The sequence below is a fragment of the Pleurodeles waltl genome, chromosome 4_2, assembly GCF_031143425.1.
Source record: "Pleurodeles waltl isolate 20211129_DDA chromosome 4_2, aPleWal1.hap1.20221129, whole genome shotgun sequence".
Taxonomy (NCBI): domain Eukaryota; kingdom Metazoa; phylum Chordata; class Amphibia; order Caudata; family Salamandridae; genus Pleurodeles; species Pleurodeles waltl.
The window spans coordinates 429,350,018-429,363,497 of NC_090443.1; the positions used below are offsets into that span (position 1 = coordinate 429,350,018).

Below are 13,480 nucleotides of genomic sequence, written 5' to 3' on the forward strand. Positions count from 1 at the left end.
AGCAAGGTTACAACAGATTAAAGGCAGGACAAACATAAGAACATCAGAAAGTTTAGCTGCCAGCAGATCAACCAGAATGTTTTCAACCAAACTTTGCCCAGAAAAGATTGGCTTTGTGGATGGGTGGCTTGCAGACAAGATGACATGCACAACTTCCTTGGGCAGATCGAATCAGTTCAGCTAGTTTCACTCAATTTCAACTTATGTAGGTGTAGGTTGTGGAGATTCAGGTGTAGCAACCTCCTTTTTGGGGGGGGGAAGGTCCTCCAAAAAAGGACAATAGAGCAGGGGGCAGGCACTCAGACTCAGTAGGTCAGAGTACCAGACTCTTAGATCCCAGCCTGAGAGTAGCAGAATTTGCAGGTTGAGTAGTTTGAATAATCTACTCAACCTAATTGTAATGTACTTGACCCAGAAACAGGTCTCAAATTGTGTGATTCTAGGCAAATATTGTATTTTACAGTCCACTTTTTCTTCATTCTCACATGAGTGCACCTTCAAATATGTGAGTTCAGAATTTGTACTGTAAAAAAAAAAAAAATCTTTTGTTTGATTAAATACAAGAAACGTTTGTTCCATGTATAATAAATCTAGCCCACATATTGGGTACAAATGATCCATGCATGACTTGCCCCTTAGTTTCCTAATATCTTTGCCATCAGGGCAGGAGTGTTTCTCAGTTTAAATTTAAACACTCACTATTAATAAAAATATTACTAAAGCATGATGTGGTAGCGCACTGTCATTTACAGACAGTAAATTTCCAAGAAATGTCCAAAAACCTTTCCACTAACTTGCAGCTTTACTGATAAAACTATATAGTGTATTAACAATCTGTGAAAATTGGATTTCAGAAAACATTTATCATTTGCACATCACCAAATAAAGTGTTATGGCTTTTTTTCATTCCATTAAATATTTGTTCATATTACAGAAGTAGGATAAATGGTCTTTCACAGCTACTGAAATATATTTTGAAATGATTGTAAAGTTGACTTAGTTATATAAATGTGGGTTAGGAAAAGACTGATACCAAAAGCCTTTCATTTCACATAGGTCAGACAATTCCCCTTACAAAATCATGGAACTCTACCATCATAAAGAAAAGTATTTGCATTGCAAGAAGACAAACTGACTTTTGACCTCTGTCTCTGAACACAGAGCAAATATGACCAGAATAATATTTAAAGGCATCTTAATTGCTAATTCAGTTTCCAACTGAACAGAACACCTGTTCTTTGTCCACTTGCCCGAAGGTTCAAGTGGAATCTAAAATTAGCTCGACCTCATAAAATAAAACTGGAGTGGTTAAGTAGATTTTATGAGCCCTGTTTGGTCTAGTCATTCCTGACCTCTTCAAAACCTGGAGAAGCTAAGGCTGAGGTGGGAACATGTAAAGACGATTAAAGTTCTATGGTAGGTGAAACATCTCCTAAGTAACCTTAATGAAACTCTAGAGTGCAAAAAGCTCAAAACAGTGTTCTCAGAGATTACGAAAAGATCTACTCAAAGCATGCTCCATGGCGCGAATACACCTTCACCCACCACATGCAGATGCTACATGTGGTCACTAGACAATGTCTGCTGAGCTCATCCTAGTGTCCTAGGACCCCAAAAGATGGCTTACAGTCCAGGGAATCCCCTGAAGGTACAGGCAGCGCCAAAGCGTCAGTGTCTCCTAGCATAGCTCATGTAGCCCTCCACTAAAACTGCTGCAATACCATAGGGCATTCACGTTGTCCATTACGCCCTGCATAGGCCTTGATGGAAGGAAAAGAGGCCTTGAGAGATAAAAAGGTGGGGAGTCTCTGGTAGTGTATTATAGAGGCATGAAGTCGATTTAAAGGCTCCTTGGTGTTTGGCACAGTGTTTAAGTGCATCAGTCACAGACTTTCGAGCAGAGCTTTGGACACCAGCACTCTTTCCTTCACAAATTAAAAGGAAAGAGGTACACATTATCAAGGAAGAAAGAAGTCATCCAGTACACCCAAGCAGGGGACATTCCCATCACAATGAAGTGGGGTATTAGTGCTAGCAAATGGCTTTCACCCCACAGCACAATTCATATTTATGGGAATAGTCTCGAATATATAGTAATGGAAACCCATTAACAATCTGAGAAATGTGTGAAGGCTCTTATGAAGAAGCAAGTGACCATTCAGAAGGGAGACTGGCAGCCAATCACAGGACTGCCCCAGCAATAAGATCTGAAATAAGAGACATCCTTCAGCTAGTGTGACTAACTGACCTAGCAGCACTTGATCAGAATGAAAGTAACTCCCCTACCTTTTGTTCTCTATGCCATTTAAATTCAGGAGCTTCTCTGCTTGCAGTAAGAGGCCTTGGTATTTCATGGTAAAACATCCTTGAAGCTAACTAAAGGTGAAGGCAACTCTACAAAAAGCACCCAATGATACACTTTTCATCTATATGGACTGAACAGTACAGAAGCTAAAGGAAGGTTTCCAGAACACGATCTCCTCCCATCGAGCACACTACATTAGGCTCAGAAAACATCACACTTGTGTCTCGCTAACATGACAGAGACACATTATTTTTCAGATGTCCAGAAGCATTTTAGAAACCAAGAAAGAATGCACTCGCTGCAGTTTCAGGTTCCAATTGAAGACTGTATAGGGGGCTGGAAAAACAAGGAGCAGGCAGCTCACCAACTCGTCCTGCAGACAGGACAGACACTGGTAATCACATAATATGTTAATCGTAGCTAATAAAAAGGTACAATGGAAAATTAGACTAAAACATATTATTCAAGCATTGGCAAAGCCAATAAGTCTTGCCTATGCAAGAGCTATTAGCTTTTCCAATGTGTTTTAGCCATGCTATTCCCCAGTGTGGCTGCTGTTCAGCATGCCTAAATGTTAGTGGCATCATAGAGTGTTGTAGAGTGGAGTGGCATAGGGTGGAGTTATGTAGAGTGGCACAGAGTGGACTGGTGTACAGTGCACTGGTGTAGAGTGTTGCAGAGTATAGTGGCGTAAAGTGCAGTTGCACTGATTGCAGTGTGAATATTAGAGTGGTGCATAGTAGACTGCAATGGCTCAGTGTGGAGCAGAGCAGAGTGGACTAGAGCGGTGCAGAGGGCTATGGGGCAGAGTCAAGTAAAGAGGCATAGAGTGGTGCAGAGTAGAGTAGCACAGAGTGCTGCAGATTAGAGGTTAGTGCTATAGACTGCAGTGACGTAGAGTGCAGTAGTGCAGAGTAGAGTGGCAGAGTTCAGTGGCGGAGAGTGCAGTGTGTTACAGAGTAGATTGCAGTAGTGTAGGCCGGTGCAGACAGCAGTGGTGTAGACTAAAGTGGTGTAGAGCGCAGTGATACAGAGAGCGGTTTTGTAAAGTGCTTTGGCGAGGAGTGCAGTGGCTAAGGGTAGAGTGGCGTAGAATGCAGTGGCACAGAGTGGAGTGGAGTAGAGTGGCATAGTGGCGTAGAGTGCAGTGGGGTAGAGTAGACTGGTTCAGAGTAGAGGTGCAGAGTGGAGTGGTGCAGGCCAGAGTGCAGTTGCGTAAAGTGGCAGAGTGTAATAGCGTAAAGTAAAGTGGCATAGAGCGCAGTGGCACCGAGTGCAGTGGTGCAGCTTGGATTAGAGTGGTGTATAATGAACTGGCAGAGTGCCGGGGCACAGAGTTGAGTGTTAGAGTAAACTCCATTGATGTATAAAGTGCAGTGGTGAAGAGTGGAGTGGCGGAGAGTGGAGTTGTGCAGAGTAGATTAGAGTGGCCTAGACTGGAGTGGTGTAGAGTACAGTGGTGTAGAGTACAGTGGTGTAGAGTACAGTGGCGAAGAATGCAGTGGCATAAAGAGTGGTCACGGGTAGAGAGTTGTAGAGGTGTAGAGTGCAGTGGCTTAGAGTAGAGAGGTGAAGAGCATAGTGGCATGAAATTATGTAAAGTAGAGTGGTGCAGAGTACAGTGCAATGGTGTGGAGTTGTGCAGACTAGAATGGAGTGGCATAGGGTGGAGTATTCATAGTGTGGCAGCACACTGCCATTACAGACAACGCATTTCAATCGAAATGACGATTACAGTTACACAGACATACAGTTTTACTAAGATAACTATACAGTACACAGACAAAATGTGTGGAATTTGCATCACGCGGTTTGTTTTGATCATATTAAAGTATTTGTTTTCAACACACTTCAGAAATAACAAGAAATGTGCTTCATTTGTGCGTTCTTAATTCTGATATATTCTGAAATACTTACACAGTTCATTTAAGTGTTTTCGTGTGCTAGAAAAAAAACTCTCTGACCCCCAGTATCCAGCAAGATTGTCACATAAATCCTCTCACTTTGATGTCAAAGAAATAAAAGTAAACAAGAGCCCTTGGAAGACAGCGCCTGACATTTGACATCTGTCTCTGAATGCACAGCAAATGTGACAAGAAGATAAGAACAAGATTTAAAGGCCTGGTAACAGAAAGCGAGTTTGTGAAAGAGTACATAAAACACGATTTAGGTAACAGGAGGGACGAACTGAACCTGGACAGTCTAAAGCAAACATAGCCAACAAATGGAAAGCCAAAAAGTGTGAAATGCAAACCACGAAGTCAATTGTAAACCACGAGCAGAATGGTTTCCTAGATCAACTTTCTGAAAGTCTGCAAGATGTCTATAGCAAATCAGACAGCCGCGACCTAAAAAGCAACGGGGGCGAAACATGGCACCACCACAAACCAGGAGTAGACAATTGAAATTGAAGTTTGATGCAAAAAAAAAAAAAAAAAAAAGCTTGATATGCTTGTTTCTTGCAAGCCTCAAGTTATTCAACACCAGTATCACCCATTAAGCTAAATGTCTAAATCAGTGAACAAGTGAAGTCTGTCAACATGTTACAGAACGTGTAATACCATAACTCCTAGTGGCTTCAAAGAACTATGTGCAAAGAATATCCAGGAATATCTAAAAGTATCTGAGATCTAGGCACAACACATCTGACTCTAGAGAAAACTCAACCCGTAGTGTCTTCGGTGGAAATGGTGCTCCTAACAACAGGCAAAGTACGTGTAATGTACCTTGCAGTGCTTACTGAGAACAGTGTGGTGCATACCATGCATGGTGTACAATCTGATAAAATACTGCACAAGCAATGAAAATACACATGCAGAAGAGCAAAACGTTGCTAGATTTGTAACAAATTAAATATGGCATCATTCCGGAAGGCCCTCTGAGAGATGAAAACAAAGGAAAGATCTGAAGGTGAGGCAGCAGTGCAGAGAGCCTGAACCAAATGATCAAAGGACTGCCAAGAAGGCTCTAGTTCTTAAAGTGCAGTGAAAACTAAGAAAATGTGACAGGCGCACATAAGAAAAACACCTAGAGAGGGCTTGACCAGCGTATGGCTCTGCCTTTAACAAGCTGGATGCAGCCACACTAGGACCAGGAATAGGTGCGCAATATCACGCGAGTTAAGAAAGAAGCTCAAATGGGCAAAACATTGTGTTAGAATTCTAGGCATATATGCTGTGTTCCATGAGGTAAGAGTAGGCACCGACCTGAGAAGCATGGCATGCGATAAAGCCATATGGAAAACACATGTATCAGAAGTGTGTGGCACCAAGGCATGTCTCCGGTCAAGACTAAATGATCAAAACAAAACGCATTTTAAGCGGTAAACAAAAACAACAGCAAAACCACTTTCTATATTTCAAGTCTCATGTTTATCTTCTCTAAGCCCACTGACTGATGACGAGACCTTTTGGCTAGGTCGGGCACTTGGAGCATTCGATAAGAAGGCTACATATAAATCAAATAAACAAGCGTCTACATTCCACGCGTCATAGGGAAGCTCAAGTATTGGAAACATGTAAAAACGTATGCAACAGTGCAAGGGCCACATTCCACCCTTCAAGTGAAGTGAAGGTAGATGTGGCTGGTATGTGGTGGCAAGCAAGTCATCATCGGCATTCCCAAACTCACAGGGAAGCATTCGGAAGTCTGTTGCAAAGGAAGGACCATATTCCAAATGCATGTTTCGGTTTAGTTTTTATGTTGATCAGAACTGAGCTAAAAGGTATCTGCATGAGTGGGACCGGAGATGCCGAATGAGAGTCTGGCATTCAGTAAGTTCAAGCCAGAACTTCAGCACAGAGGGATGTGCAAACATTGACAAAAGTGGACATGGGGCTGAAATTCAGTTGGGAAGTAAATGTTGGTATGCCGGAGCTCTAAAACTGGGGTGAGATTTTTTGACCTAAAATGGGATTGTAAAACATAACACTATCCACTTGCTTACAATTTTATACTCTTAGTTATTCTGACAGCTGTAAAAGCCAAAGCATGCATGATGTGCCTGCAAGTGCTGTCAGCTTGCATCACTAATTCCTCTCAAGAGGAAGTATGCCACACTGCGCCTGTGAATTGTACAGGTTGTGCGTTTGCTCCTTCAACCTAGGTGTTTCGTCTTTTGGGGGCGGGTGGCAGAGGTGGGTTGAGTGGCAGGTGGTAAGATTAGGATTCGAAGGACGGTAGGAAACCTCACTGAGAGAACTCATAGGGCGAGGAGGGCAGAGTCTAGATATTAAAACAATGGATGGGATAGCTGCGAAATTTGTTTGTTCAAACTTCTCAAGAGAAATAAGTCTGATATTTTTTTTATTTTTTTTAAAGGGTGAAAGTCTACCATATGCAGGTGTGTTTGGGAGATAAATCAGACAAAGGCCACTTTTAGAATTTTCCTCCAAACAAGTTTTTGCAGGAAAAAATCTCCAGCAAAAAACTTTCAGCTGGACCTCTTTGGCAAAAGCTAAGTTTAGTAAATTACATAAAATTATCCACTTAACAACGGGCTATTACTACAAATTTTCCCAAACTATGATGGCAAAACTAATATTTGGCATACCCTTGGTCAACTACATATAAACAGTCTAAGTGTTACTATGCAAAATGATTAACCCTGCAAAAAAATAGACAATTAAACCAAGAGTCACTAAACGTTTTTGAAAATAGGAAAAATGGAGGAGAACTGAAATCTCAAAAACTGGTCAAGCAGCTGTAATTTGAATGTTCCACAGACTAGTGTGGCCAACACGGGATGGCATCAGCAGCTACAATAACAGCCTCTGACTAAAAATCTTAGGAGCTCAATACCTAGTTAGGATCGTTTTGGGAGACTTTGTTAGGGTGACCAGACGTCCAGGATTTCCCCGGACAGTCCCGGTTTTTAGAGGACTGTCCCGGTGTCCCGACGCCTCTCTTAATTTTAAACTAATGTCCCAGTTTTTGGGACAAGGGTCCAAATTATTTCATAAATGTCCCGGTTTTTGGGACAAAGGTCAGATTATCTAGGAAAGCAAAAGTTCAAGGGATGCTCTCCTTTAACAGACGCCTACAGAGTATGCAATAATTAAAGCAATTTATCTGTTACTGTCAGGCAACACAGTCCCCTGTCTGCTCCCAGCAGAGAGAGGTAGTGGGGAGCAGAGAGAAGTGGATGGGGCGGGTTGGGGGTGCAGGGTGGGAGGTCAAGCCATAGCTAATTTTATATGTATAGTCTTGTAAATGTGCGTGTATATATATATATATATATATATATATATACACACATACATATATATACACACACATATATATATATATATATATATATATATATATATATATACACACACACACACACACACACACACACACACGTTTAGGCACACATTCACAAAAGCTACGCAAAAAAGTGACATGCCAGATATAAAAGTGAGTGAAAAGTCGTTAATCCTTCTTTTATGTCTGACCTGTCCCGGTTTTTGCTCCTCAAAATCTGGTCACCCTAGACTTTGTAGATTTGACACTGGCTCTAACTGTAAGATTTTCACAGCAGTTTGGGATAAATTGTCAACACTCGGACAGACATAGATAACATTTCGTTTTACAGCCCTTGCTGAACACTTTGCGATTACGACTCAAAGAACAGAATGACTAGATGCTGAGAACAGTTAGCAAAGGATGGAGTGCAGGTCCGGGGCATGGCCTTGCACGCCTCCCTTCCGCTAGGAAGCTGGTGCACCCTGCATTCCCTCCTGGAGAACTGAGCTCAGCTCTTGGAAGCCATTCAGCACTCTCAGCAGATATCAGCGACTGTGGCCAGCGGCCCTATAAATAGGACAAGCCCAGGACAGGCCACTCATGCCCGAGAGCCCAAGGGAGCGCGCGCGGAGGCAGAAGGAATCCGAGGCAGGAGGCGGACACATATTGCTGAGACCCTCAACATCTTAAAATACGAAGTTCTCTGCACAGGCCCCGCCCACACCAGGTGACGCTGCTAATGCAAGGAGGAGACAGCAGAAGAAATGGGAGGTGCGTGCGGAATACAGAGCAAGGGAAGAAGCAGAGAGGCAACAGGGAGACTGCGAGGCGAGTACAGCTAGGAAGGATGGATGAAGAAGGAGGTAAGGATACGATAAAAAATGATGGAAAAGATTGGAGAATTTAAAAGGATCAGCCAGACAAAGTTGGAAAAACATCTTGCACACAACTTCAAAGATGAAAGAGGAAACAAAGTAGTAAGAGAAAGTCTTGAAAAAAAGGATCACGAGGTAACAATAATAAGAACAGGTAGTGAAATAAGACACAGTGGGGCACGGTAGAAAGAAGTTAAAACGAAAATTTAGAGCCAGTTTTTTTGTTGTATTAAAAAGGTAAAAAATAGGAGGGCAGAAACTAGAGAGATGAAGAAAAACAACAAATAGGGAAATGGTAAACTGGATCAAAATCACGTCTTGTTGGATAAGAGATGGAAAGTAACGCGGAGAACAAAAGAACACCGAGAAGCAGCGAGGATCTTAAAGAGCGGGGCGTGTTTGCAACTTCCGAGAGGAGCCCAAGATTCCACAGCTCCAGACAGCTGTCTGCAGCAGCAGATCGGACGTCCCTGTCCGGAGGACGACAAGCAGAAAGGTAAGGATATCTTAGCTACTAGGGAGAGGATGGAGGGTGAAGCAACAGCTGTGCATGGTTACAAGATACTTAGCGCCGGGATCCTGCTGCCGCCCTGCCATGATCCTCCTACGTGTGCTTTGAGGGCCAAACCTCAAGAGCCTTAGAAAGATTAGACCTATTTTCTAGTGTCAAATATAAACTGACTATTTAAACAAATCAATAGCTGTTATAAGAGTGCAGACACCAAAGCACCGCTCCTGCCATTTATCCTTGCATCACCACCACAGTAGAACTTCTAGGGCAATCACTTGTCTCACTACCTTTGTAGTAGAGGTGTGGTTGTGGTGCTGCAATCTGCAGGCACCGGGGTCCCGCTTCAGCATCAACTACTGTGGCACCAAAGCACCACTACCAGGATAATTTTTTGGAGCCATCAAAGTAGCAATTCTGGGCAACCTTTATTGTCATGTGCTCCTAGCATCTCACACTGCCAGTCCTGGCTTCTTAAATCTGGCCATGTGGCTCAATCACGTTACTGATGGTCCAGGTGACCCACGCACCGAAATACTGCTGTTCATGCAGCTAAACTCGTCACACTGTACTTCTCTTTACCAACTGCCACAGCTGGAGACAAGGTGCCCTCTTCATTTATTCTGGACAGTAGCGCACTGGCATTCTCCTCATAACGTAGCTTCATGCACTCCAAGCTTGCTAACATTGGTGTAAAGAGGTTTTTCAGACTTTGAGGCCAGACTGCTCAATCAGGAGAGCAGTAGATCCTTGCTAGCCTACTCTATTCAAACCAGAAGAGAGCAGCAGATACCAGTATGCTTCTCCGCTAATCAGGAAAGAGCAGTGGAAGCCAGCTTACTGTGTCACAATAAGACAAGGGCAGTAGAAGCCAACCTTACCTGCCCCAATTGGACAAGACCAGTGAAAGCCATCCTCCTCTCCCTTAATTATGAGACATGTAGAAGGCACCCTACTTTAATACCTTCACAAGAAAAAGAAGATGATGCCACCCTTTAATTCTAGTTCCTGGGCTGTCCACAAACAACCAGGTTCTAAAACCCAGCTTCTTTGGCTAGAAGTTAAATGAGGGTGGACTCTGAGGGTTTTCTACGATCAAAGCACAGGATTCGGTGCCAAGACAATGCTTTTTTTGTAAATAAGGAAAATGAGTTCGGGAACAGAGGGGTGCTCTACCTATAATTCATATGTGGACAGAAATGTTTTTTTTTTAGGGGGGCAGGTGTCTTCTTAAGACATATGGTTGTACTAAGGAAAAAACATGCTGGTCCCTTAAGTGTGGAATATTTAGTTTTTGTGAAACTTTGAAAACTCATTCTAAAAAGGTACCTGTAGAAAATGTTGCAATCCTACATATTGCTTAAAATGTACTCCCTACAAAATACAGAAGTCACTGTTGCCAGTCAAGAGGGTTGAAAACAGCACTCAAGAATGGGGGGGGCTCATCATCCCAGGCGGCTGCCCTGCTTGGAGGGGGGTCACCAGAACCTGCACAGACAGGCGGGCCATCAAAGAGCCCTGCCTCACATAGAAGCCACCCAATAGACTGACCAACAGCTGCAATATGCAGGGGTCCGATGAGCCTACTTTAGCTGATACAGCAAGCTGCCAGCATCTGAGGGTAGGAAATAGTACTCTACCACCGAGAGCGGCAAAGATACAAGTTACAAATGGGCACACAACTTCCTTGGATGGCAGAAATGCCAAACGTTTTTCAGAAAGGATGACAAGTGAGCTCCGTCTTGTCAGCTGTGCACCATGGGTCAGTTATTGAAAAATAGTTAATGATCTAGAGCGGATTGCTACGTGGCTAAGAGAGGCAAAATCCAAGTTTGCTGCTCAACATTCTTCTCCCCGTGAGGGGCATAAGATAAAGAGTTTTTAAGCAAAGCCCCCTTGGAAGCGGTAGCTCTGGCCACACCCTGTACAACTTATGCTAGAAGAAGTAAAGCCTCTTAGTGCCAACAAGTGCAACTGTATCCAGCAGCAGAGCAGGTGACACAATCCTTTAAGCTTTACTGAGAGAAAACATCAGCAGCTCTCGCTGTCTGCGAGATTATTCTACTTCTCCTAAACAGCAGATTCAGCGGAGTATGTATCAATTTCCTGTCTGAACATATCTAGTGCACCTTGAAATCCCAAAGCTATTGCCACAGGGCCAGGTTCATGAGACAGAAACTGCGACAGCATTTACTTGGGAAGGCGATCAGAAGCATCTGTTCAAGTATCTTGGAGATTCACACAGTTTAAGGCCAGGTTAACATACAAACACATAACTACACCCCTTGCACTATCCTCTAGCACACAAGATTCGACTGTACTCTACACTGCAGTTCTCCACTGTCCCATTCCACAACATCTGTCCAAATTTCACCTATGTGCCCCTAAGAACTCTCCGACACATACAGCCAAGTAACATACTGCATAAACCCAAAGCACAGGAGATTTATTTATTCTTTAAGGAGCTTTGTTATGTGTTTTGCGTGTAGACAGTGCAGTAACTTCAGATTCCGAAGGATGCTGGTAAACCCATCTTGACGTTCTAGCTGCAGTTCTATAGGAATGCTGGAGAGCACTTTATGGCATACAATGAGTCCCAGTGCTACCTCAGTTTTTTCAATATAACATCCATAGTCCATCTTGTCGAGTTATAAGCTGGTGGAAGTGCCCACCCAATGGACAAAACTGAATATCCGGTCTTACACACATTAGTGCACTTTCTGTTCCAGTCATCGGTTTGGAACCATATTAGCAATCAGGAAGCAGTTTGTGATGCCTTATGGTGCCCACCAGTGGTCTGGGTACTTCTTCTAGCATCCAGCTGTGATACAGGAGGTTTGAGAGAAACAGACAATTGGCTGAGTCCCTGGGGCAACTGTGGGATTATTTGGCCAAGAGCAGTTGACTGCATGCGTCAGAGGTGTGATGTCTATGCACCAAAGGAAGGGCACGTTCATAACATTGGCCATATTCCTGATAAATATTTGAGGGGAAAAAACTATCTTAGAAGCAAACGATGCTATACTACTAGCCGTCACCCAAAACGTCATTCTTTCTCTGAACCTCCATGTGAGCCGCAACTGGACTCTAGCCTTGTTAAATATACAACCAGGGCGCTTTTTTAAATGCCAATTTACAGTAATACCATTTTCCCTATGAATCAAAATAAAAGGCAGAGAGAAAGACAAACTGACAACATCCTTATGGGTCCACGTCTACACCCATATCACAGACTGCATTAACACAGTCCACAGAAAGCTATGTGTGTCTTGCCGTTGTGTCCCTGTTCAGACTACTCTGATGTTCGTCTGCATGGCCTAGAAGTGTGGGCCGGACTGACTTTTCTGGGGTTGGGCCAAGACACATGTTCATATGGTTGGCCCAATTAAAAACAGCGAAATGCACCCGAGTGTAATAATCCCTGTAGAGAAGGCCGATTCGTGTATTCTCAATGCATCATTTTGTTGCTGATTAAGTTATCTGATGGAAGAATGCTAAAATTATAAAAAAAATAGGTATCTATAAGTAATTTGGGGCAGGGATGGAACAGTAAACCTAAGATTGGTCTCTTTAGGAATCGGAGGAGGTGAGCCTAAATGGCGGAAATGATTCCATGAGTGGTTAGCAGATGCATTCCCATCACAGTTGTTGATCCCCTACATTACACTCTGATGACCTGACACAGTAGAACAGCCTCAGAAGACATTTGAGATGAAACAGAGAAACGTTGACTGGATAGGCGTTGCTAGAAGAAAAAGAAAGCACGTTCTGTTTCTTACCACACAAATCAGTAAAATAACGTAATTGACTGAGACGTTCTCATTGCCCCATCTCTTGCATGACAGGATTAAATTACAGAGAAGGAAGCGAGACTAAGAGAAATGTAGTTTGACCAATAGTTCTCCGAAAGGCAGGTTTGAAGAGCTGTAGATCGGAGGACAGGAATATCAGAAAAGGACATCTTTCACGTGACGGGCTCAGGCAGTTCATTTACTTCAAGCTCTATGAAGAAACCTTCACATCTACAGTAATTTCGTTTCATCCTGTGCCTGGGTAGAAGTAAAAGAGCATGCTATCGGATATGGCGCAGAATCCGACTTCCTCTGCTTACATCTCTATTTAAACAGAGCTTTCGAGCTACTTTACAATTGTCCTCGGGTGTTCTCCGGGTTGACAATGGCGTTTGCTTACTGTACACGCCTACCTGCAGTAGGCGACTCTGAACGTCTAAAGGGCAGAGATGGGTTCACCCTACGGTGGCTCGTTTGAGGTCTTTGACACGCTCGCCCAGCAGTTAAAATATATCTTATCTTTAGCAAACTTAGACTCTGCCTACAGTGTTATCTCAGAGCCCTTCGGCCTCAAGTTCCATCTCAGCTATAAACCTCATAGCTCTAAAAGCTGTACAGGCAGAACTGAAAACGGAAACCGCTGGGCAGAGGGAGCTCGTTTTCAGCAACGTGCACAAAGGAGACGTCGTTGCAACCCAATCTGCCCCGTATCGGTGGGCAGCTGTGTCCATCCCGCTCAGCACGCGGTGCACAATGGCTCCCGGGCTCCATA

General features: G+C 43.4%; 1 protein-coding gene and 1 long non-coding RNA gene across 2 annotated transcripts in view; one reads left to right on the top strand and one right to left on the bottom strand.

Annotated features, from left to right (window-relative positions):
- TECR (trans-2,3-enoyl-CoA reductase) overlaps positions 1-13,480 on the bottom strand; it is a 168,321-nt gene that overhangs the window by 114,743 nt on the left and 40,098 nt on the right. The gene's annotated exons all lie outside the window — the stretch shown is intronic.
- Positions 8,301-13,480, top strand: part of LOC138292860 (uncharacterized) — a 38,989-nt gene continuing 33,809 nt past the window's right edge. The window contains exon 1 of the long non-coding RNA XR_011202828.1: positions 8,301-8,397. This is a non-coding gene — a long non-coding RNA (uncharacterized lncRNA). The remainder of the gene's footprint in view (positions 8,398-13,480) is intronic.